Source organism: Miscanthus floridulus, chromosome 5, assembly GCF_019320115.1.
Source record: "Miscanthus floridulus cultivar M001 chromosome 5, ASM1932011v1, whole genome shotgun sequence".
NCBI lineage: Eukaryota > Viridiplantae > Streptophyta > Magnoliopsida > Poales > Poaceae > Miscanthus > Miscanthus floridulus.
This window is the reverse complement of record NC_089584.1, coordinates 100,625,743-100,648,073: the sequence shown is the minus strand read 5'-3', so window position 1 is coordinate 100,648,073 and position 22,331 is coordinate 100,625,743. Positions and strand designations below refer to the sequence as shown.

The following is a 22,331-nucleotide window of genomic DNA, read 5'->3' as shown; positions in this document are numbered from 1 at the left end:
CTCTAGTGCCTCTCCATATGGACTTAATCCTGAAGCGGCAACCCAGGAGGTTCCGTACAACCCCGAGTGTCATATGGCTCTGACTTTAACCTGTTAACTAGATTGTACTAGCTCGTCTATAGCTTCCAGTAAGGGTAAGAGGGTATCTTTCCTTTTTCTGCTAGGATGTGTGTACCGTGCTGCATTGCCCACGCGTGCCACTCCTTAGTAGCTACGACTTGTTAGTGCGACTAGCTAAGGGTTACATAGTGAAACCCTGCCACACTTCCTAGGTAGAGGTGTAGTGGGCTTTGCAAACCCCGGCATTGGGAATCACAGCTCGGTGGGTAAAGATGTACAATTTCTGCAGAAATATTTGACCTGTTATAACAGCCGTGCTCATGGATACGAGCGGTCTGGATCCTTCAAGATTAGTGGTTACTGTGGATGGTGGATGGTTGAGAATTGAGATAAACTTGACTATACTTTAATATCACTTGGGAATTGGGATTGTTCACTAAAGTAGTGATACATGATGCTAAAACTTGATCAACTAAAATTATGAACCGCAGTCAAACAGTGTCAAGCCTTTTGAGCCTCATAGATCCCTTTGATATACTTGCTAAGCATGGTGAGCTTACACTTGCTTTACATCCAATGAAAATCCCGGATGGGTACCAGATTGCCAGTCTAAAGGAGTTAGGCTTGTGGTCAACCAGTCAGTCGTCCCTATGGATTTGGAGTCTTCGCCTAAGATCGGAGTTGTCTTTCCATTGTCTATACTCTGAGGTTATATTATTTATACTAATACAGTTATGTATTTAAGCATTGTCTATTGATATTACCCTTATTTATGGCTATATGTGAGATTTGAACTTCCTAGGCTCACATATAGTGTGTATCTAGTTTTGTCTTTAAAACCGGGTGCGACATTAGTTTGGCCTAATTCCTTTTTTGTTGTGATGTACTCACTCGTGCTCTTGAAGATCCATGGGTAGGACCGAGCAGCATACTTCTTAGCCATGCCATCGGCGGACTAGGCCGAGGGGTGTTGATACCTTGGCCGAGCAGTCCCCAATGTCGAGCCAACTCAGGGGCTAGTGGGAATAGCTCAAATGATAATGATGATGAAGGACAGAGGTGAGCGGGACATCAGGTGTCCATGAAAAACTTTGGGGGAAGCGGCCTGCTAGCGAGGAGCCATCCCTAAAGAGAACGAAGACGGCTGGGATCCGTCCTGTCGAGAAGAGCAATCGATGAACATCGGTGCTCCCGCTCACCCCAAAGACGACAAATGGTGGTTTCAAGCTTGTCGGATGACGATGGGTTGGCAGCACCACCATCTCCGAGGGACAGGACACCACCACCAGCCATACCAGCCGGAGCGGAGATCCACGAGATGCGACGAACATGACAAGCCATGGCCATGATGCCTGGTGGTGTTCGAGCATCGTCAGCGGCGATGACTCATGTGGCACCAGCGTCAATAGCCCGAGTACTTGCTGAAGCCCCTGAGATCATAGTTACACCACCTATGGTAATAGCGTAGGTGGCCACCGTAGTCCCTGAGACCATGTGGATGACTCTGGCGGTGGCGATGGAGAAGCCGAGTGGTTCGGGTGGTGGGCCAACGGGTAGCAGGCGGGGACGCTAGTTCTGAGCTGCGCAATGGGAGTTGCAGTTGTAAGTACCTTGTTTACTTGCTATGTTGCTTAGGTACGGTAGTTTGCTTCTTTAACTTATTGTTTCTTGTTGAAGCGTGGAGTCGATGGAGGAACTGCAACCATCGGCTACTAGCAACAAAAGGCGTGTGGGGGAGCCAGTGGCTCCCCCCACTGACCCAGTGTAGACAAGAGTAGATCTAGTTGCCCTTGCCTCAAAACAATCAATAGCTGTAGGGGCAACTGACCATACTACGGGGGAGCCCTCGATAGCTAGACCAATGTCACTTGGCGATGGGTTGCACGACAAGGACGATCCTGGTGCGGAGGAGATGCGAGATGTAGCGACGACATCGAGTGGCCTTGCAGGGGCAACTATGGAACCTGTGGGGGGACATGCCGAGTAGTGCGGCACAAGGTCCGCCCACAGCTACCGAACAAGCACCGTCTACAGGTGCGTCAACAGCGGAGGTGGTGCTCGAACATCCCATCCGAGCACAGCGGCAGTCAAGGAGGGCGTCTTTGCCATCGACCACCATTGTGGTCGAAGAGATAGTGCGGGAGACCACCCCACTGCCCCAACTTCTCCGCACCAGTCATTCAGTGTGACAAAGAGTTTGAGATGCTGGAGGAGAGGGAGGCAAGCTTAGAGGTGAAAAAGGTGAGGACCGATCTGACTTCGATGCTAGCCCATATTGAAGTAAAGCTTGAGTGAATTTTTTCAGAAAGAAAGAGTTAGCTAATCTGCTTGCCCCCTACAGAATGTGATGAAGGTGTCCTGAATAGTGCTGACAGCAGCTTGAGGAGATGACCCTCAGTGCTAGAAGAGAACAAGAACTTACAAGGCATCGGTGGACTGACCTCTAGGCAGTGCCTGCTCCGAGAGCACCACCACAGGGAGGACCTAGAGGTGAAGGTTGAGGCGTTGGAGAAGTAGCACTAGTAGATGGAGGCTGAGGGCCAGTTGATGACTGAGTAGCTTGGTCAGTAGCACCTGATCGGAAAAAAGGTTTGGCTTAGAATTTTGCTTTGCTATTATTTAGTGCTGTGACATGTCTATTTGTTGTGCGCAACATTAGAGCTAGAGCTCAGCCTATCCCAGGAAGCCATCAGCCAGCTTTTGGAGGTGAAGGAGAAAGCAAAGGAGAGGGCTGAGAAGGCCATTGGGACCTTTGTCGTGAGTGTTTTTCATGCAGTTTTAACTTGAGTGACCTTAGGCATGAGTTTATCATGTAGCTGTGTCATTTGTAGAGTATCGACATTAGTCTCAAGCACAATTCCAAGTGCTCATGGAGTAGGTAAAGACTCGAGATGATAAGCTAGAGACAATGATCGCGGGTATCCAGCCCATGCTGGACTACGTCGGTTTGGAGCAACCCAAGGGGGGACATCTACCCGGTGACAGGCCATACCAATCGGTCATGGATTGTTGCCGAACAGCGTGGGTGGACTTCAAGGAGTGCGCGCACAATGTGGCCCATGGAGCCATCGTCTACGCACTCATGCAGCTGAGGTCACACTACCCTTTAGTGGATCTCCAATGGGTGGTGACCGGATACGCGAAGGGTACGAATGCAGAGAAGATTGCTAGGCTGTAAGACGAGGCAGAGGAGCCAGCAAATAGGTTGGCCAAAGATGTCGAGTTGTTTGTTGAGGGGGAGAGCGGTGCTCCATAGATTAGGAAAAACTCATGTTGGGTACTTGGCAATTTTTGCTGATTGCTTGTAGCTATGGTATGTTTATGTTTATATTTGATATAAACCATCTAATTAGTGGTGTGTAGCTAAGTCCCCAGCCCTAGCTAGCCTGTTAACCGTAACACAAGGCACTGGGCCATATGCATGTAGGAAGAACATGGCGTCACAAAGGAACCACTGCCGACCACCCATAACGTAGAGGGTGGATGCTCATGCACATGCAGGGAGAAGTCAGAGACAGGGTCATTTCTAGAGGCGTCCGAGCATCAATGTGTTTGATCGAGTATTAGGCATAGTTGGCGTGTCATCTTTGAGGTGTTGTACGCAGAATTAGAATCGGTTAGCGAAAAAGTGTAGAGAAGACAATATGGAGAAACATTAGTGTAAAAAACTTTATTGAATACTTAAATATGAGAGGTACATATCTTTCAAATGAAAGCTTCAGGGGTAGAAACATCTAAGCAGGTCGATGTGCCAAGAGTTTAGGACGTCTCTTTCATCCATATCGCACAACCTGTAGGAACCTAGTCGGGTGATTACATTGACAATGAAGGGGCCTTTCCAAGGTGAGGAGAGCTTGTGCATCCCATCTATCTTCTATTTCTTGCGGAGTACTAAATCCCTGACCATGAAGAATCGATCATTGACATTGCGATTGTAGTATCTACGTAGGCTATCGAGGTATTTTGCCATCCAAACATAGGTGACCAGACATTCCTCTTCTAGGCTATCCAGCTCAATGAGCCAAGCCTGGTCGGAGTTCTCCTCATTGTAGTTCTACACCCTAGGAGTTTGGAAGGCGACATCGGCAGGCAGTACGACCTTAGAGCCAAAAACCATAAAATACGGGAAGACACCGGTGTTATGACTGAGCTAGGTCCTTAGTCCCCAAACCACGGCCGGTAGTTCCTTGAGATATTTCCCTAGGTGCTTCTGTTCCTTCTCGTAGAGTTGTTTCTTCAATGCATCCAGGATCATGCCATTGGCACGCTCGACTTAGACGTTGGCCCTTAGGTGTACGACAGAGACATACTTGACTGAGATGCATCTGTCGTCATAGAAATCCCAGAAGTCACTGTCGATGAACATGGACCCAAGGTCGGTGATGATGCTGTTCGGTAGGCCTAACCGGTGGATTATGTCATTGAGCAGCTCAGCTGCTTTCTTCGCTGTAGCTCGGACCAGGGGTTTGTATTCGATCCACTTGGAGAATTTGTCAATGCAGACATAGACCCAGTGGAAACCTCCCGGCGTGGGCTTGAATAGCATGATCATATCTAGTCCCCAGCATGCAAAGGACCACAATGCAGGGATCGTTTGCAAGACCTAAGCTAGGATGTGGATTTGCTTGGCGAAAATTTGGCAGTTCTCAAACGACGAACGAGTTCTTCAGCATTGGCTATGACTGAGGGCCAATAGAAACCAGCTAGGAATGCCTTTTTGACCAGTGATCTAGAGGCGGCATGGTTGTCGTAGGTGCCTACATGGATCTCCTTGAGTATCTTCTCGCCTTCTTCCATGGAGACACATTTCTATAGTAGCTCACCTTTGGCATTTTTGCGATACAACCTCCCATCAACGAGGACATAGTGCTTACTACAGCAGGTAAGGCGTTCTCTCTCTATGTTGTCAGTTGGGACATCTATAGTGGTTAGATACCTGATGAAAGGTTGTCTCCAATCGCTGCTAGGAGCAAGGACCGCTGCGACTATCTACTCGGCAGGTGGTTTTGCTTCAATGGCTTCTTGTTCCTGCTTGATGGAAGGAGCCACAAGGTCCTGGATGAACACTTTGGCTGGAATGTCAGCCCGGGTTGATCCTATCTTTGACAACTCATCAGCTGCTTAATTATTGGCCTAGACCACGTGGTGGTATTCGATGCCATAGAACTTATCTTCTAACTTTCTTATCGTGGCACAGTAAGCGTCCATCTTCTCGTTGGTGCAATTCCAATCTTTGTTGAGCTGATTGATCATGAGTGCAGAGTCGCCATACACCTAGAGTTGTTTAATGCCGAGCTCAATAGCTATACGGAGACCATGAAGTGCCACTTCATATTCAGCGGTATTGTTGGATGCTGGGAAGTGTAGGTGGAGGACATAGTGAAGCCTATCCCCTGATGGTGAGATGAAATATATGTCTTCCCCAGCACTGTCGAGGTTGAGAGATCTGTCGAAGTACATGGTCCAGTGCGTGGGGTGGTCGACTAGGGTAGGAGTCTGCATATCCGTCCACTTATCGATGAAATTGGCGAGTGCTTGCAATTTGATCATGTGGCGGGACCTAAAATCGATGGTATAGGTGCCAAGCTCAACCGAGCATTTGATGATGTGGCCGCTAGCTTCCTTGTTGTGGAGAATGTCGCCGAGCGGGTATGTCATGACTACCGCTATGTGGTAGGCATCGAAGTGGTGGTGGAGCCTTCGGGATGTGATAAGGATGGCGTACAGTAGCTTCTGGACTTACGGGCAGTGAGTCTTAGACTCGTTTAAGACCTCGCTAATGAAGTAGACTGGGCGTTGGACTTTGTGTGTGTGGATGGCCTCTTCTCGCTCAACGACGATGGCGGTGCAGACTACCTGGTTGGTCGCTGTGATGTAGACTAGCAGGGTCTCATCCTTTTGGGGGCGGTCATGATCGGAGGTGTGGTGAGGAACTGCTTGAGCTCAGCGAATGCCTTGTCAGCATCCTCTAACTAGACGAATTTCTCTTGAGCTTTAAGTAGCTTGAAGAGGGGGAGTCCCTTTTCGCCAAGGCGGGATATGAAACAACTTAAAGCCGCCATGCACCCTATTAACTTCTAGACATCTTTGACGTAGGTTGGAGGCTTCATGTTGGTCACCGTCGCTATCTTCTCTAGGTTGGCTTCGATGTTACGGCAACTGACGATGTTGCCTAGCAGTATTCCAGACGGAACACCAAAAATACACTTGGTGGGATTTAGTTCCATCGGTACACGTTCAATGCTTTAAAAACTTTAGTGAGGTCAGCAATGAGAGTGTCGGTAGTTCTAGACTTAACTACCACATCATCGATGTAGGCCTTGACATTCTTCCTGATTTGGTCCTTGAGACAGTGTTGAATGGCTCTTTGATAAGTCACGCCCGCATTTTTTAGAACGAAGGACATGGTCGTGTGGCAGTAGGCACCAAAAGGCTTGATGAACGATGTCTTGATCTGGTCTTCCTCCTTTAGCGTGATCTGGTGATATCTAGAGTAGTAATCTAGAAAGCATAGGAGCTCACAACCGGCTATAGAATATACGACCTCGCATCGCCGAAGGGGTCTTTAGGGCAGGTGTTTGTTGAGATCGGTGTAATCAACGCACATTCTCCATTCTTTATTCTTTTTTCTTACAAGAACTAGGTGGGCAAGCCAGTCCAGATGGTACACCTCTTTTATGAAACCGGTGGCTAAGAGCCAGGTTATCTCTACCCTAATAGCCTCCTTTTTGTCCAGCACGAATCATCGAAGCTTCTGCTTGATGGGCTTGGCAGTCACCGAGATGTTTAAGGAGTGCTCGATCAGCTCCCTTGGCACGCTAGGCATGTCCACAGGTTTCCATGCGAACACGTTGACATGCTCCTATAGGAAGCTGATGAGCGCGTCTTCCTATTTAGGATCAAGGTTGGTCCTAATCCGAGCAGTCTTGGACTGGTCGCCGGGGACGAGGACCACTTCTTTGAATTCCCTAGACTTGGTTGAACCTCCGGCGGCCTCTAGGGTAGGGATCTCCAGGTCCTCTAGAGGGATCACTTGTGAAGTCGCGATGTAGTCCTGCATATGGATGGAGATGTCAGTTGCCTTAGCGAGCATGAAGCTTTCCTTCTCGCAGTTGTAGGCATCGTCGAGGTTGGCGCGAAAGGAGAGGACCCCCTGCTCTGTTGGCATCTTTAGTACTAGGTATGTATAGTGTGGCATGGCCATGAACTTGACAAGAGCTGGTCGGCCAAGGATGGCGTGGTACGCCATGTTAAAGTCGGCGATGAGGAAGTTGATGTAGTCGACACGGAAGTGCTTGGCGATGCTGAAGTGGACTGGCAGTACAATCTATCCCATGGGAAGGGATGCCTTCCTAGGAACGATTCCTCGGAACGGAGAGTCCATGTGGGTGAGGTCTTTCTTCTTGAGGCCTAGCTACTCTAGAGATCTAGTGAAAAGAATGTTGAGGGCGCTCCCTCCATCGATGAGGACCTTTTGGAAGCGCACGTCCTTGATTATGGGATCTAGGACAAGTGGGAAACGTTCTGGGTATGGAATGCCCGACCACTGATCGGCCCTAGAGAAGGTGATCGAGTGCTCCGACCAGTCGAGATACTTTGGATCAGAGATGGGGCCGTCATATGTAGTGACCGACATGACGCGTCAGGCTATGAGATTCTGCTCTCGTTTGTCTTTGGAGACAACCCTCCCACCAAAAATTGTAGCAATGGTCTTGGTGGAATCCTGGTATGTAGGGCCCTTGTTCTTGCCTCGCTCTCCACCTTGACCATCCTCGGTCTCATCATCGTTGCGCTGCTGCTTCTTTGATGGTTCTCCCCTGAGCGGCGCAGTCTTTAGGCCCTTGCACTCCTGCAGAGTGTGCTTGGCATCCTTGTGGATAGGGCATGGGCTATCCAGTAGTGTGCCAAAATCCACGTCATAGGTGCGCTTGACACGAGTGTCGACGGTGTTGATGGAGGTATCAGGTCAGCGATGGTGGCTTTGTCTGCTTCTCGAGCTCTCTGGATGATCATCACGCCGAGGGTCGCGGTCATCATGACGACGATCACGGTCATCATGACGGTCATGACCATCGCGGCGGTGATCATGATCGTCGTAGCATCTATCTTCGTGACGAGCGGAGTGGGCAGTCTATTTGACTTCTTCAGCGTTGGCGTATCCATTCATCGTTTGTATCAGCTCGCCGATGGTGGTAGGCCTCTTGCGGTATAGCTTGTCACGAAGCTGCTCGTGTTGGAGCCCTTTGGTGAAGGCGGTGATGGCCTTGGCGTCAGGTGATGTTGGGGACGGAGTTTCTTGTCTCTGAGAAGCGCCTAATGAAGTCACGCAAGGATTCCCCGGAGGACTAATGAAGCTTTTCTAAGTCGTACTTGGTGTCGGGCTGCTCGCATGTAGCCATGTAATTGTCGGTGAAGACTTTCTTGAGGTCGTCCCAAGATCGGATGGAGTTCTCCTGCAAGCTAAGGAGCCAATTATTTGTAGACTGGTTAAGCATGATAGGAAGGTAGTTTGCCATGATGTCCTCGTCTACGCCTGTGGCTTTTACGACGATCTCGTATAGAGTTAGCCACTGAGCGGGGTTGGCCTTTCCGTCGTAGGTATTGACACCAATGACCTTGAAGCCCACCGGCCACTAGATGGCTCGGAGCCTCTCTATAAAGGGGTGAAGTCCCGATGCGCCGATGGGAAGTGGTGCTTGGTGAGCAACGAATCCTTCATGTTTAGCGTCGAATCTCCGGCGATGCTCCATCTCTGCTTCGTAGCATGTGGACCTACTATTTTCGATGTGGCCAATGGGCATCCGCACTAGCATTAAGGTGATCGCGAAGGTCGCGAGAGGCAGGTTGATTGATCTCCTAGTTGCGGTTGCCGCCCCAACCTCCCTGGGATGTGGTGGGCAGGCGTCTTGGCATGAATAGGCTTCATAGTTGCCTCTGGAACCTCTATAGAGGTAGGGGCCTGCAACCTGAGATCGGGGGACGATGGTGCCATGATGTTGGCCTCCTCCATCCACGACGTGAGCGGCGGCTATGAGTTGATGTGGTGGAGTAAGATGGCTCATCATTTTAGGACTCGTTGACCTAGACTTGTGCAGCTATGATGTGCGCACAGACCTTCTCGACCTCTGGAGTGTGAGGGAGTTTGTTGAGCTCGTTGAAAGCGACAATGAGATTGGTGCTTGGAGTTAGATAGACTGGCTGGTCACCAACCATGTCAAATGCCTCTTCCAGATTGCGTTGATGGCGGGACGGGCCCGGACCATCTTCATCGACCTCAGGGGCCGCTTCTGCGTCTCGGCAACATTGGCGATCGGCGTTCTTCGCTAGACGAGCGTTGCGCTCTTCAGTGGTTTCACCCTTTTGGTAACACTATCATGGCTAATGTGGAAAATTATGCCCCTGAACCCTGGAGGGAAAGTAGGGCAGCTCGAACAGGGTCCTGGTCGAGCCCTCGGAAGAATCGTCGAGGCTTTCGTCCAAGACGTGATGAAGAGATTCAGTCGGAAGAGGGGAATCCTCCAAGACCTGACGAATAGCCACCATGTTGACCATGGGCGCGGGCTGACCAGGGCTCAGTTGGGTCGATCACGTAAAGGTCGATGATGTGATTGCATTTGACGTGGTCGGCGAAGTGGTGGTGGACGGCGTTCTGATACACAGATCCTGCACCCTCCAGCCCAAAGGGGTAGGGCCTTAGTGAGTTCTCCAGCGGGGCTTCATAGTCATCCAAGTGAAGGCCGGTGATGGGCAGTGGTTGGCGCCTCACCGTGCGCCCTTCTGGAGTAGCCATGATCACCGGATCATAATCTATCCGCCATGCATGGTGTGGCTGAGCAGGTCACTCGGTCACTGTAGCTTGGTGATCACGAAGCGCAGGAAAATCACCGCTCGCTCCAGATCGGTCTAAGACCGAATCCACGAGGAGTTGGCATTCTGTCAGGCGATCTGTGACCCAATCGATGGATATGATCAGATCGTCGTTGCTGATGGATCTCCTGATCTAGCGACGTGGCGCCGGGACCAGAGATGTCATTGCTGGCATTGGCATGATTGGCGCAGCATGGTCCTGCACCGGCTCCACGATCTCCCTGTTGCGATTGGGGCCGATGACCCAGGTCATGGATCTGACCGTGAAGATCTGGCCCGGCTCGAGGGGGGCCATGGAACTTGGGAAGGTGACCATCTGGTTCGCTATGGATTCAACACGCACACCCCCTACCTGGTGTGCCACTGTCGATGAAATCTGGTCGGCAGTCTACTGAGGGGTATGCCCACGGTAGTAGATGAATCGGTGGTGGTGCGCATGAGGGAACTGGATGGTGACACAAAACGCAAGAGACGACGATTTAGACAGGTTCAGGCCATCAACTCGACGTAATACCCTACGTCCTGTGTCTTTGTGGTTTGTATTGTGTATGATTCGATTAAAACGAGGGGGTCTCTAACCGCCTTATATAGCTTGGGGGGTAGGGTTACAGATCGGTTATTTCCATTCTGATCGGTTTACAAGATAGGAAGTTATAGATCGTATAATATCTATCATATCCGAGCAGATTTCGTCGATCACCGATAATCTTTACGTTGCCTTGTGAAGCACGTCGTCCTGCGGCATACTTCATGTGGCGTCGTCTTGCGAGATGGGACTCGACCGGTGGCGCGACCCATGCATAGTTTTGTGGGTTGGGCCTCCCCTAGCGGCTCGGCCCACGTGGAGCCTTGTGGGTACCCCCACAATGTATTTGTCCACAAGCACTCAGGCGGTCTTTTCTCACAGGCTTCCAGTAACTCAACAAGCTCAAGAGCTGGGAACATCTGTGCAGTTACAGCATGAACTATGTTATCTACTAGAACAGGCTAAACCATGCTCAATTTCTGAGCAAGCATGTCAAACACAAAAAATTGCACCTACTATCTCAAGCAGTCGGCACATCTTTCTGCCTCAGCTTTATAAAATGAAGTGGCAACTATATCCAACAGTTAATGCATAAAATGAACAGTTGACCTCAATTAATGCTTCAACGAGAAAATCATTATATCCATAGTATGACATGATGTCAGTTTTCAGTTGATTGATATAATCTTTTCGCGGAACATCTTTCTGCCTCAGCTTGCTAAAGTTTGAGAGCACTCGAACAACTAGATAAGAAAATCAGATCAGTCTATATGAAAACAGTCAGATAGGTCAACAGATTGTTTTCCACGGAGAATGCAAAATATCTGCTCAATGCTCATAATACAATAGCACAATATAACCTGAATTTTACAAATCCGATAGGGAGAGGGTGGTAATAAATGGTACAAAGCCATGAAATATGGTAAATAGGAACGGTATTATTAGATGAACGTACTTTCTGATATCCTCCTTTTGAGATTTGGTACGTTAGGTGGTCTGTGTGCCTCTTCCTCCAGCTCCTGCAGCAAGTTATGCAATGGAATAAGTCAACATGCCAACTAATACTGAACAGAGAGAGAATAGTAACCAAAGACAGACATGCAACCTCCGCTGTGGGTAATCTGAACTCATCAGATTCTGATCTTATGTTGATTTGAAGTTCCTCCTCTACATCTTCTTCCGCCTTGAGTTTCTGCTCATCAATTGCTCGTGACTTTGCCTCGAGGTCATCACACTCGTCTGACTCCAGTCCAGAGCAAAGTTTTAAATAGCCGGCTAAGCCTCTTAGCTGCTGACTCAACAGCTAAGCACAGCTATAGCGGGAGATAGCTGCAGCTATGCCATTTAGCTGTTTTTATTAAAAAAAATGAAAAAAGACATGACCTTGGCATAACTTTATAACCATTACCGATTGATACATAACCAGTTGAAAGGAGTACATTATAGGTTATAGGAGTACATTACAACAGGCAAAGTGGCTAACAGAATACTGAAACATCAATTTCACAAAAGTACAATATTCTGGAATAAAGCTAATAGTACAACACAAAAGGTCATAAAGAGTTCTAGACAGTGGATACTAAATTACTAATACGATGCAATATATCAATCTTCATTTCATTTCTTCTAATCTGACTCAGAGACATAGGGAGATGAAGACTTATCAAAGTCAGTAGTCTGCATTAGAGTACCATCAGCACAATCTTCTGAATCGGATGATGGAGCTTCAGGCTGCACTGGGCCATTTCTTATCAAAGACTGCAGGCTCCTGACTTTCCTCTTCTTAGGGTGCACAGGCCTTTTTCTTTTAGCTTGTGGTGTGTGCTTCTGTGATTCTTGTGCACATTGTTGTTGTTCCATTTCACTTGGCAAAGGCGTAATACCAGTAATGAATTCATTATCATCATCTGCCACAACATCATCTACTTCTTTCTCCAAAAGATCTCTATCCTTCTTCTCTCTCTTATTCCTTAACTTAGAATTAAATTTAACAAACACAAGATCTCTCATCCTTTCATGAAGTAGCCTATTGCGCTTCTTTGTATGAACCTACGAGTCAAGTAGTGAAGACAAGGCTGCAGGTCAGATTTAAATTCCATGAACAAACATTAAAATTAAAAAAAGATAGCATGCACATAAAGATGCATGTCATAATTTTCTTTTTACCTGTTCAAATACTGACCAATTCCTCTCACAAGCTGAGGAGTTGTAGGTCAGACTCAGAATCCTTGCTGCCAATTTCCTAAGATTTGGTGTGCTTGTGCCATGGTGCAGCCACCATTTTGCTGCATAAACATTAAACAAGCTAGAATTTGAATAGCCACCATCTTTGTAATACAGTGTCACAATTCGCACTCTCCAGCACGGTTATGGTTCAAGTTGGGGCTTCACTGAAGTCTGGTGGACCTAGAAAGAGCCAGTGGTGTTAGGCTAGTCCGATTATGGTAGCGGTTGGTGTATGGAGTGACAAGGTTGTGGGGGTGCTGCCGACTGTGGGGTGGAGGACCAGCAGCAGGCTGGGTCAGGGAAGGGTTGTTGTTGGATCTGGCCGCAGGAGATGCCAACAATTAGTAAGGAGGGTGTTGGATCACTTAGTAGTATTGAAACCTTTAATTTCTGCAAGATGGTACTTACTTCTTGTAATTCCACCACTGCAGAGCTTGTTACAATACTTGCACCGTAGGTGATGTTTCTTGGTTATGTCTGGGCAGAAACAGTGAGCCCATGCAGGGTCATCTGAGTTGATACCAGGTTGTTTTGGTCCAGCTTCTACTGAGACAGAGGCAGCACTGGACGGATTACCTATACAAAGAGCAAACTAAGCCACATTAAAACCTAAATAAGACAAGGTCCTATTGCAAAGACAAAGTAAGCCACTGTTTAGAACTGGTTCAACAAGCACGGATCTTTCAACAAGCAAAAATATGAACAAAGAATTTATCTGTATATGCCCCAATCAAAATAATGCAAGCTAATATAGCAGTTATTATCATTTACCACCTAGGCCAAACAAGCACGGGAGGCAAGTATATGAAATTAGAGGTAACAAATATTGACAGCTTGTTTACATATAGTGAGATCTGCGACATACAAGCAAAAAAAGAGAGGAGGTTGTGACCACTGACCAGATTATTGTGCCATGCCGTCGCCGTTGGTGCTCTACTGCTACTTCAGTGCTTCGGAGACGAGGAGCACCCAACGCTGACGGACCTCCTCGTCAGACTCGCGCCGCTGCTCAGCTGCCTCCGGCGCCGCCGCCGCCGCCGCCCGCTCGAAGCAGCCACCGGCGCCGGTCACCTCCATGAGCCGCCGCCAAAGGGCACAGCCGCCAACCTCTGTTGATCTGCTCAATGCCGATGCCGGGATGGGGAAGATGAAGAACCGAGTTGGGGAAGACAAAGAACGGGAGTGTGCTGCTCGTGCTGCCTACGCCGACGCTCGCGCTGCACACTGTGGCCGCTGCTCGTGTTGGAGCCACCACCGCAGCCGTTCCTATTGGCCGCCGCCGCCGCCACTTGTCCAGGGACCGCGCTGCCACCGTAGTCTTATGAAGGAGGAGAAGCGCAGGCAGAAGCCGCTGCTTGGGAGAGCAGCCAGGCCGCACGGCCGTCTCCGGCCCGCCGCCGTCGGAAGAGAAGCCGTCGCCGCCGTGTGCTCTTTTTTTTCTGAGACCGAGAGAGACCGACGCTCGTGGGTGGAAGTGGAATGAGTGAGTGACCGAGTGTTAGGGTTACTCAAGCTGGGCTCGTGGGTGAGTGAGTGACCGAGAGAGACTGTGTGCTCGTGGGCTGGGACTCAAGCTGGGCCGTGCTGCGTCAGTTTTGTGGGCTGCCAAAATTTTAGCCAGCCTCGTTTCACAGTTTAGCGGCGCTAAATTAAGTCCAGTTTAGCGGCTATTGCCGGCTAAACGACGCTATTAGCGCCCCACTTTTCTTAGCGCAAAAAGCTGCATCGCTTAGCTGCTTCCATCCCAGTAGCTATCTTCGGCTATAGCTGCAGCTATAGCCGAAGATTTAAAACTTTGGTCCAGAGTCATCACCCTTTGCAAACCCAGCACATTGCAATCATTAGAGATAAGCAAGGTGCAAATTCCAGTACCAGATACACTTGAAAAAACAAAATCATATATAGATGCCAGCTCACATGAATGAATTCTATCTAGTACGAAATAATGGCTTGGGGAAAACTGAAACTGCTGGAGCCATTGAGCCAATTCAAGTCAATAGATATCTAGTAGCCTAGTGATCAGAGCTAATTACCGCTTCCATCGTCGCTACTAGCGAGGAAGTCGTCCGCAAGAGGGTCATCATCGCTTTCATCACCTTCCTCTACATCATCCTCGGCTCCTCCATGTCATCGCCGCTGCTCGAGCCTCCGTTGGCATCGGCGCCCGAGCCCGAGAGCTCGTCAGCCTCTGCGTCCGTCCCAGAGAGCTCCTCGGCGGCGGAGTCAGAGGGGACGTCGAGGTCGGAGTCCTCCTCCTCGAGCTGTTGTTGTAACTCCGTAGTCGGAGGACTCGAGAAGCTTCTGCTTCTTGGGCGCTCTCTTCGCCACCTTTGGTTGGGGCACAGCCTTGCTCCCCCTTCTTCGCCGTGGGAGCCGGCGGCGGCTGCTGCTGCTTTCCCTTCGCCCCTTTCTTCGCCATGGAGATCGTCTTTAGCTGCGTTGAGTGTCGAATGAGGGCGAGGGAGCGGAGAAGAGAACCCTAAAACCCTAGCTATGAGAGGGGATGAGAAAACCACGGATGTTTTAACTCTGGGCCTTGTCGAGAAGCGACCTTGAAGTGTTGCTTCAGCTGGGCCAGGCCAATAGAAATAGGAGCTTTATAGGGTGACACGCAAATCAGTTGGGCCTGGGCGCTGAGCTTATGGGCCTCTAGGTCGTTATGACTTATTTTTTCTTCTTTTTCTTTTATTTATTTAGTTATTACGCAATTGTTGAATAATCTGAGCCATTTTTGCTGAGTCCGCTTGAGTCACTGGCCCCATCTTTAGCTCAGATTTAAACTATCAAAAAGTTTTGCTGGAGTGCTCATATATTACTGTACAAGCCCAAAAACTTATGAATTTGTCTTTTATATTGCGATTAATCTGGCATGGGCTACATGAACTCATGATGAGCTCTGCCATTCAATTAGCCGTTATGACTTATGAGGACCTGTTCTAGACAGCTCTGGGCATAAAATATCGAGAACCAAGTACCAAACCGAATATACCGAGAACCGAACTAAAAATACCGAAACCAAATTTTTCAGTACCCTATTCGGATCCTAATTCCCAAGAACCGAATTTATTTACCTCGGGGAACCGAATTTACCTAAAATGTGTGCTGAGTTTAAGTGCTGTTATATTATTGATTGTACTATTATAGACTATTATATTATATATTTGTGGTACTCAGTCTTATAGTCTTATGGAACTTTATATGTATATGTATTTTGCACTATTATTCTCTATGAAATCATGTCAAAATTAGCTTTTGAACCTGCTATTACATGTCACTGTGATCAGTTCCGTACTGTTCGGTAAATACCGAAACCGAACCAAAATACCGAAATCAAATTTTCTCGGTACCGATTTTTGGAAGGAATCGATCAGTAGCTATATCTATTTTCCGAGGAACCGAATTTATGTGGGAACCGAAGTCGGTTCGGTAATACCAAATGCTCAGGCCTGGTTCTAGAGCTGCATGATTTTGATTGTAACTGATGCTTGACGTCAAGGAACAATGACTTGGGTGTTCTTGGGTACATCGCCACTCGAATCTCACAGGCTACAAATTGGGAGCCTACTTGACACTAACACATCAGACAATCAATAAGGCTTAAAGGTTTGGCTTCTTCTATGTACAAAATGGATTCGGTCACCGGCAGATTACAACAAACCGAAATTAACTGAGCTTAGGTCGATCTTTGCGTTAAATGACCTAGACGGCTAGACGACAGCTTCCCCGATTCCGAAAAAAAAAAGATGACAGCTTCCCCAACCTGGCAACCTACACAGTATCCTCTTGCTCTAAATCCGCGTCATCACTGTCTGCAGCGACCTTAGGTCTCCCCATGAAGGAGTTCTGTCTCGACGGCGCTTTCTTGCCGCTGGTCGCCGAGTCTTTCTTCAGACCCAGGTAGGTGTAGAAGGACATGCCGCCGAGTGCGACCACGGCTCCGACGCTGGTGATCCCAGGGTCGGAGCCGAAGATCAGGTAGCCGGAGAGCATGATCACGATGGTTTTGAATTCGCCCAGCACAACATGAGACAAAGCTGACGTTGCACTGAAGCAATACAGAAATGTTGTTCGTCAGCAATACACAAAACTGGTACGTAGTACAGAGCAAACGAGAAGCCACGCATATTATTTACCGGCTTATATGTTGTGCATCAGCAATTCTATTTCGTCAGTTAATGACTTGTCAAAACTTGATAGGGAAATGGCAATTTGAATGAAATAAGCAATGATGTATCTCACCCAAGTGCCAAAGCACCAGACCACTGAAGAAGGAAACCGAACAATGCAAAAATGATAATAGTGCAGCTGTTTCTGAAGTTCCAATTGAACAACAACAAGCCAGGGGATCCAGCAAAGGCATCAATTTCAATAAGAAAAATATCGTAACTAGAGTAGTCTTCCACATCAGCCTGGTTTAATAATGGATAATCTGAGTTTATTAAGGGAATAAAGTTATGAATAACCTGAATCAAAGAAAGAAAAAAACAGAACATACGCACGGGCGGTCCAGTTTCCACTCCGTTGCAAACTTGACCAAAGGATTTTGTTCACGGCACTAGGAACAATCCATGCTAATGCGACACAAGCACCGAAAAAGTTGAACTCCAAATCGGTAACAGTCGCTACAGCGACTCCAAATGACACAACTGCCAGTGTGACAGCCTGTAATGTCAAAGTGAAATTTCAAAAGAATATAGTTAGCGACCCGACAAAGTAATACACCATATAGATGGTGTGAGGGTTAATCTGGTAGAGGGACAAAAAAGCATGTACACTTCCATTTTGTTTTGCTTATTACTTATTTCATAGTTGTATTTTTTCTAGAACCATGTTATAATATATACTACTAGGAATATTTATTTCTATGACGATGAGTTTTCATCACTGAAGGAGCCAAATTCATCGTAATTTCAGGTTTATGATGAATTTATGACGAAAAACGGTTCGCCATAGAAGTCACGTCATTCTTACAATTCTATGACGATTCTAGAAAATCATCATAGAATTGGATAGATCTATGACAAAAAATGATCGTCATAGAACTACTTTGGCATGCGTGGCAAGAGGGCAGCCACGCTAGTGGTTGCTTCCGTTGAAGATACTTTCCACGTATACCTGCTATAGCCGATTGCATTGGAGATGGTTCGGATACGTGTCACCTTGTTATTGGACAACGTGGTCATCTCTGGTTCTTGCACGTTTCAGGTCCTTATTGGACCACGTGTCAGGCCCCTGTTGTTCTACATGTCTGTTTTTTATTGGCACACGTGTCATGTTGCGGTTGGGTCATGTGTCATTTCTTTATTGGACCATGTGTCGTATATTTATTGGTCCACGTGGCCATTTCTTCTTCGACCACGTGTCACGGTACTGTCCGTCCAATCGTTTTTTTATTCGGCCACGTGGATTGACCGCTTCCTTCCACATGTCAAATTTTTATTAGCCCACGTGTCGTGCCATGGCTATTTCACGTGTCATGCACGGGTTCGTCCACGTGTTGCATTTTTTTTATCACGTGGCCTGCCTAGGTTCTACCATGTGCCCAACAATTAATTAATCATAAAAGTAATTAAAGATTGTCAATGCCGCACAAATTGACTACATAATTATTCGACAATGTCTACATAATTATTCAGTATAACAATCAAATACGACAATCAAATACAACAAATTACTATTTACACATCGGCAGCAACCCGCTAATAGTTTCACCACATCAAACCAGCATACGAGTACACACATCAAACCATACATGTTCACTGCATCAAGCCAACAGAGTTGACGACTGAGAGTTACCAGAAGAAGAGCTGAAGCACATGATATCCTAGCTTATTGTACTCCTCCTATTGTTGTATCTTGAACTACTCAAACCCCCTTTCGATCTTTTCTATCTTCCTCTTCAGTTTATCCACTTGTTCGATGAGGTTAGCAGAACTTTTCTGTTCAGCAACAAGCTATTCCTGAAGCATTCTCTCCACCGATGTCTCTGTTCTAGCGGAGCTTGTCGGGATACCAGCATTCTTAAAAAAAAGGGTGTTGCCGCTGACTTGGGAGTGGACATGGCCATGGGAGAGGCAAAGGACCATGGGAACAACATCAGCACTTGTCATTGGTTCAGGCCCATCAACAATAGGTTCTGCTCGCATAGTTTCCATAGCTTCCTATAAAATTTAAGGAGTAAACATTAGGTTATAGATAGTGGAAGATGACTTTAATTGAAAACCTAAGAGATTAGTTCATAACAAGTAACGCATGTTTTATATTGATATGGATTAGGGGCTGTTTGGATCTTGGCCACACATAGCCACGCTGTGGCGAGTTGTGGCGGTGGCGGGGTTTTCATCCGCCACACTCTTATGGCTCATTCTCTACTGGGTAAAGTTGTGGTAGCCTCATTTAAGTCAGCAACCAAACAGTTGCTTCGGTTCCCGTGGTGAGCCACAATTTGTGGCATGGCGGCCGGTGGCCCTCAACCAAACACCCTCTACATAAGCACAACGCACAGGTACTAATATGGATTACATACTACAAAATTCAAGCAGTAAACAATAGGTTACAGATATGGATTACATAAGCACAATGCACAGGTATTGCAACTTTAAAATTAAATGATGGTGCCAAATTTAGGGACCCCTTTGGTTCATAGGATTTTCAAAGAAAAAATATAGGAATCAAGTAATCCTATGGAATCAGCACCAGTAGAGGCCTTGGGTTCACAGGAAGAAATGGGGGAAGGAAAACCATAGGAAAAGTTTCCTATCCTTCAACTTTCATAGGAAAAACAAGGAAAAAAACATCCAGTGAAACCTCATTGTATTGGTTTCCTATGTTTTTCCTAGTACAAAACCAAACACCCCTTCTAACAAAAATTCCTCTATTTTTCATTCCTCTGTTTTTCACATGCATTCCAATCATATTCCTGTATTTTTCCTTGTTCCTATGTTTTTCTGATCCTGCATTCCAAAGGGGGCCTTAGGCTCCTAGCCACTATTGCTTCTATTAACAGTGCACATGAGTTTCTATTTATACAAAGGCTAGAGTAACAATAAAACACAACCATCACTTACAAATGATTGTAGCTGTACAACATAGGAGCGAGATCCTATAGCCTGGTGGCACTTCACTTTGCAAGGTTTTGCTTGTTCTTCCCATATCCATTTGTCAACTCTCCAGGTCATGTTGACTTCACTCTCTTGGACTGCCTTCCTCTAGGACTGATATCAGCGCTGCCTTTTGTCCTGCTGGTGGAGCCTCCTCTATGGCTTCTTTGAACCAGACGCTGAAATTAGAGAAACAAATTTAAGTAGGAAGCATGTACAAATTGCATTACTATCCAGACAGCAAAGCATTGCATTGTTATCTGCCCCCCCTCCACCCCCTGGCCCCTCACGCTTGAACTCAATATAAGGTAGAATAAGCACCTCAACTGCAAGGGCCATTGGTTCATCTTGTAAATCTGAATATGTTTCATCTATATCACCAAATCCCTCAACAACCACCCCTGGTTCTTCCATCTTCCTATCATTCTTTGTGACTTGTGCCTCCCACTCTCATTCAAAAGTAGTTAGTGGCTATTCATCTAGATTACAAAGGTATTTATTAACTAAAGCTTCTAGCGAATGTCAACATAACAGAGACCAAGAGTATGCAAAGAAGCGCCTAACTAGTAAATACAGCTTATACGAAAGTCATTAATCCAATAAAGCACATGTCAACTATACTCAACTATAGGAAATATGCAACCTCATTGCTATCTACATATCCCAGGTTGAACCACTACAATACATCACACATCATAAAAGGAATTTGGGTACCTCTTCCTCCGCTTACCCTAGCTACGCTTCATCGTTGGCATAGCCATCTTGTCATCGTGGTCACGGAACTGGTGCAACCGATGTTGACGAAGGGGTACCAGATCTGGCTCTGGCTAGGGTTCAGATATGACTGGTCATGATAGGTGCCAAAGTAGGGGATCCGGATCTGGCCTATACCGTCATTGAGGCGGTCCTTCCACCGTCAGCTAACCTGTTGTCGATGAATCGAAGGGGATCTGGCTCCGGCTAGGGTTTAGAAAGTTATGAGAGAGGGTGCGGCTGGAGATTGGAGATTGATGAGTCGAGCTACTATGCTGTTGGTGCCTAGGGTCTGGAGGGAGGTGGCAGAGAGGGTGACTGGAGAGTGAAGAGGAAGACCATAGGGCTAGGATTTGGAGTGGGAGGAGAGACAGTGGTGGCTGGAGAATGGAGATGGAGGCGAAGGCGGAGACAGCGACTCCTTGCGCTTTTATGTGGCCATCACAGTACCACAAATGACCTTGTCTGAATTCGATGGTATGGTAAACCTAATTTCCGCACAGAGGGCAAAAGAGAGAAATCTAATTTTTGAAGCGTGTTGGCGGCACTGCTCGGCGTGGTGCGAAATTTTCGTCGAAAAGCAAATTTTCACGTGGGTAGATCTCCCCCATTTGTTCGGGCCCCACTAGCACAACAAAATGGAATCCCAAGAAATGGACAAAAGAAACTCAAAAGCTTATGGCTTCTTTGGAATGGAGGAAAAACAGGAATTTTGAAGGATCCAAATCCTATAGGAAATAATCCTATGAAGCCCTTTGGACCGGCAGCTCCAACGGAAACCCCGGCTCCACCGCACACAAGTCCATGTCTGAGCGGAGGTGGGCGGCGGCCAGGGCTGACGCATCCCCGTGGCGAAGGCCATGGGTCACTACCTCCTAGATCCATGCTAGTAGAGCATGGACGCGCTCAAGGAAGTTTGGCCCCACCAGCAGCTACTCCATGATGGCTGAAAGAGCAAGAACAAGAAAATCATACCAATTAATAAGGTGCGGTGCCACACAAAACAAGAAGATACAGTAATGACAATGCCTTACCAGTGAGTTGCGCCTGCGCTTAACCTGTTGTGGCTTCAACCATGGCTGTCTCCCTATCGGATGCGGCAAGTGCTGTCTCTACAGCGGAGAGGCACAACAACAGCCGCTCCGCCTCCCGGTTCTCCACGCGGAGAGCCTGCCTGGTCACGTCTAGGTCCCACATCATCATCTCCTCCCTTGGACGCTTCTCTGCTGACATGGTTCAAGCTTGAAGATGAGGTCCTAGGGAGGAGGCGGCGAGCAAGAAAGATGAGTTCGCAAGGTTACAAGGCAACTATAGTGGCTTCCCTATTTTTCCTCTGTTTTTATAGCAGGAGACACGCACGACCGATGGAACCAAATTCCAGCAGATGCTGAGCGATAGCAGGAGGTAAGGCGAGGCCACATCTCCACGATCTCTAAGGAGCATGCCTTCCGACAAATATGTGTCGAGAAAGGATCCACCGAAATGGATCAGCCAGATAGATGTTTATATTTTACTGCAATCGCAAGAAAGTCTAGATGCGGCACATTTGATCTTGTCAGACACTATACAGTGCAGAGCTGTGAGTAAAAATCTTGCTAACAGAGTGCACTCGGTCATAACATTTGTATTAGTAGTAGTAGTAGTCATGAGTTTCTTTGATCTGTGTTGAACCCAACTCGTTTTATTTTCATGTATTTGATAAGATTTGTTGAACTTGCAAGAACCATGCATTAAAGATAATTTTATTTAGAATTAAGTTTTTATAATCTGAAGCGTGCCTCTACAAACCAAGAGAAAAT

At 47.3% G+C, this 22,331-nt stretch overlaps 2 pseudogenes; both read right to left on the bottom strand.

The window, feature by feature from the left end:
- LOC136455010 (26S rRNA (cytosine-C(5))-methyltransferase NOP2B-like) overlaps window positions 1-15,098 on the bottom strand; it is a 68,874-nt pseudogene extending 53,776 nt beyond the window's left edge.
- A 1,328-nt stretch (window positions 15,099-16,426) lies between these two features.
- LOC136452776 (nucleotide-sugar uncharacterized transporter 2-like) overlaps window positions 16,427-22,331 on the bottom strand; it is a 28,087-nt pseudogene continuing 22,182 nt past the window's right edge.